The following is a 4,365-nucleotide window of genomic DNA, read 5'->3' on the forward strand; positions in this document are numbered from 1 at the left end:
ATTGGCAGATGACAGAACATACATTACAATTAAAATTTATGGGTTTGGTTCTGATTAATCTGCATAGGGTTGCCTGCAAAGGGAGTAGTCTATTGGTAAGCATGGATGATTTAATGTCTGCTTATCTGTTGTTTTTTCTTCAGGAATTCGAAAATATCATATGGCTTCGAAATTGCATTGACGGGTTATTATTATTTTTTTTTCCTAATAAGAAAGAAAAAAAAGTAACTAGACCCGCCTGCAAGCAGATATTATCTGCTTTCCTCTAAATAACTGTTTAAAGCATCTGGCCCAGGATTGTGTAAGAGATTTGTTTTTATGTCTTTGGGAAATATTTAACAGTCTAGCACAGGACCTCTTCGCTTCTTGCCTGGATTACAGCAATAGTTTCTAACATGATCCCAGACCATGATTCTCATACCCCACCCTCAATCCATTTGCCACAGTCTTACTGGCACCGTCATTCAAAAAAAAAAAAAAAAAGACAGATCTGATCACCCCAATCCAATGGTTAAAACGCTTGAGTGAAACAATTTAGGAGAGCTTTTAGGAGAAAGTGACAAATTAGCATGTCATGCAACATTCTATCCTAACCTTTTCTCTCACCTCACATGACTCTCCTCTGGACCACCTGTCACTTGCTCAGGAATCACTCACTTGTGCCTCTCTATTTTGAACCAGCACCTCCCATGCATAGAATGTCATCTCTGAACTCCCTGCCTTTCCATGGCTTGCTTCTATTCATCTTTCACCCCATGGGCCATTTTCTCTAGGAACCAACCAAAATTTTCTCATCTAGTAAAGGTGACCTCCACAAGTGTTCCAGTAGCACTTGCACTTATCTCTAGGATGGCAGCTCGTCACAGTACCACATGGAAGTAGAACATGGAGGTTCCCAGAGGCCACATTTCATCCAGAGCCTAATAAATATCCCAGTATGTAGAAGGTACTCAATAAAAATTGGTATTATCAATGAACAAAAGGATGAATGAAGGAATAACAATTTGCATTTATATTATACTTGTTTTTCTGGTTATACTTTTAGGCACTGAAAATTCTTGACTATTCCATTTTGGAAGGATCTTAATGATCAGGAATTATTTTTTCCCTTTCTACCATTCTGAGAAAACAAAGTAGATTTAAGAACCAGGTTGAACACAAGCTAAGAATTGAAGACCGCTCTTTTCATGACTAGCACAGCCATGGCTCACGGTCCCAAGAAGAATCTGAAGTGTGTTGCAGCTCCAAAGCAACGGATGCTAATAATCTGACCAGTGTGTTTGCTCTTCGTCCATCTACCAGTTCCCACAAGCTGAGAGAATGTCTTCCCCTCATCATTTTCCAAGGAACACACTTAAGTATGCTCTGACAGGAGATGAAATGAAGAAGATCTGCATTCAGCAGTCTAATAAGATTGATGGCAAGGTCCAAACTGATATAACCTATCCTACTGGTTTAGTAGATGTTACTGGCATTGACAACACTGAAGAGAATTTCTATCTCATCTATGACACCAAAGGTCCTTTGCTGTTCATTATTTTATACCCTAGGAAGCCAAGTACAAATTGTGCAAAGTGAGAAAGGTCTTTTAGGGCACAAAAGGAATCCCTCATCTGGTGACCCCAGATAGTCACACCAGCCATCACCCTGATCCCTCATCAAGATAAATGAAACCATTAGGTTGATTGGGAGACTGGCAAGATTACTGATTTCATCAAGTTTGACACTGGTGACCTATATATAGTGACCAGAGGTGCTAACATGGAAAGAATTGCTGCAATAATCAACAGAGAGAGATAGCCTAGTTCTTAAAACAACAACAACAACAAACATTTATTATTTTAGAGAGACAGCGCGTATGAACAGAGAGGGGAGGAGAGGGAGAGAATCTCAAGCAGACTACCCACTGAACACAGAGCCTGATGCGGGGCTCAATCTCTGAACCCTGAGATCATGACCTGAGCCTAAATCAAGAGTTGGCCACTTAAGCGACTGAGCCCCCAGGTGCCCCCCATCCTGGTTCTTTTGATGTGGTTCATATGAAAGATGCCATAGGTGACAGCTTTGCCTCTCAGCTCTCCAACATTTTTATTTTTGGCAAAGGTAATAAACCAAGGATCTCTTCCCTGAGGAAAAGGGATCCACTTTATATTGCTGAAGGAGAGACAAGAGACTGGCAGCCAAACACAACAGTACATGAAATGATCTCTAGGTGATGTGAACTGAAAGGTCTTTGTACTTAATTAAAGATAATATGGCACAAACAGACCCATAAATAGAACTAACTGGTGGTTGCCAAAGAGGAGGTGTGTGGGGGAGTGGGCAAAATGGGTGAAAGATACAGGCTTCCGATTATGGAATAAGTCATGGGGATGAAAGGCATAGCATAGGGAATATAGTCAATGGTATTATAATAGTGCTGTTTGCGTGACAGATGATAGCTGTACTTGCTGTGAGCATAGCATAACATACAGTTGTTGAATCACTATGTTACATACCTGAAACAAATGTAACATTGTGCATCAACTATATTTCGATTTTTTTTAAAAAAGATAGTATGGCATGATTAAAAAGAAAAAAAGAACTGAAGAATGGCACAAACCATTTAAGAACTAAGTATTAGGGGTGCCTGGGTGGCTCAGTCGGTTAAGCGGCTGCCTTCAGCTCAGGTCATGATCCTAGGGTCCTGGGATCAAGCCCCGCATCAGGCTCCCTGCTCAGTGGGATTCCTTTTGTGCCCTGCTTCTCCCTCTCCCTCTGCCTGCCTCTCTGCCTACTTGTGCTCTCTCTCTATCTCTGTGTCAAATAAATAAAATAAAATCTTTTTTAAAAAAAAAGAACTAAGTATTAACGATTTATGTAGTCATCATTCAAATGATTTTGTGACCCTTTGCACTTTGTACGTTACATTGACCAACACAGAACATCTAAAATAAAAATGCCAACCTTAGTTTGTGACCAATAAGCTGCCTCCATTTATCCCATAGATATTGGTAATTTTCAGGTCATGATCTTGCAATCGTGAGATTGAGCCCCAAGTCGGGCTCCATGCTCAGCGCAGAGTCTGCTTCAGATTCTCTCTCCCTTTCCCTTCTGTACTCTCTCTCTCTCAACTAAATAAAATCCTTAAAAAAAAAAGCAATGACTTTTTCCATTGCATATTTTTTCCTGCTTTGTCGAAGATTATTAAAAAAAAGAAAGAAAGAAAAAGAAAATCCAAAAATGCCATGTAAAATCTTTCTAAACAAAAATCTGCAAGGCTGTGAAATATAAGAAAAATATCAAAAAATGTCAATATGCCAATAAGAAATAGAAGAGATAGTAGAAAAAATTTTTCTCAATAATACTAACATACATGCCATGAAATCTGTAGGAATAACCCTAACTAAAATATGCAGGATCCATAAGAAAAGCTATAAAATTATTGAAATATAAAGAGCCTGAATATTAAAAAAAAAAGCAATGACAACTTTTTTTCCTTCTTATACTTAATGTCCCATTTTATAAGTGATGTTTCTATAAAACTGTCAAAATTGACAATTGTGGGCCTATGGCTTGATTTCACGGAACAGTGTATCCTTATCAAACACTGAAAAAAAAACACTTCTACCCCATTTGCTTTGTTTTCATGTTTTTCTCTTGTTTCTAATCTGTAATATCATCCACAATCCAGCCCTAACTCCTCCATTCTCAGGCCTGTCCCTCCTACCACACTGTCAGCAAGTGAGTTCAGTATTGCCTATTTCTTTGCTGTCATTTAGCTTGGTTTATGCAAACTCTTTTCTTCTCATAAGACATACTCCAGATCGCTATCTTATCAGACTTCCAAACTGCAAGATCTTCTAGAAGTACAGATGTTTAGAGCTACAAAAAAAGCTAGTAATGTTCAAAGAATAGTTTTTGTATCAAGAAAAAAAAAAATCACTGATTAAGATAACAGGAGTTTCTGGGCACCTGGATGGCTCAGTCGCTTAGTCTTGATTTCAGTTCAGGTCATAATATCAGGGTTGTGGGATTGAGCCCCATGTTGGGCTCCATGCTCAGCAGGGAGTCTGCTTGAGATTTTTCTCTCTCCTTCTGCCCCTCCCCCTGCTCAGGTTCTCATTCTCTAAAATAAATCTTTAAAAAACAAAAAACAAAAACAAGAATTTCCACTACAGCTCACATGCTTAAAACTTTCCATAAAAGTTCTCCCTGTGAGCCAAAATATTCTGAATTTGCATTGAATGAAAAATCATATAGCTGAGAATATATGAGATAAATCCATTTTGACTTTTTTAGGTATAGAAGTAAAGAAATGACACGTTTATTTTTTCAAAACTATACTTGGTCATTTTGACAAAAACAACTAAAAAGTGGTTGAAT

At 38.4% G+C, this 4,365-nt stretch overlaps 1 pseudogene; it reads left to right on the plus strand.

The window, feature by feature from the left end:
• The first annotated feature begins 287 nt into the window (after nucleotides 1-287).
• LOC118014433 lies at nucleotides 288-2,062 on the plus strand (annotated as a pseudogene).
• Nucleotides 2,063-4,365: the final 2,303 nt, after the last annotated feature.

The sequence above is a fragment of the Mirounga leonina genome, unplaced genomic scaffold (genome assembly GCF_011800145.1).
Source record: "Mirounga leonina isolate KUSES-001 unplaced genomic scaffold, KU_Mleo_1.0 Mir_154, whole genome shotgun sequence".
In the NCBI taxonomy this organism is placed as follows: domain Eukaryota; kingdom Metazoa; phylum Chordata; class Mammalia; order Carnivora; family Phocidae; genus Mirounga; species Mirounga leonina.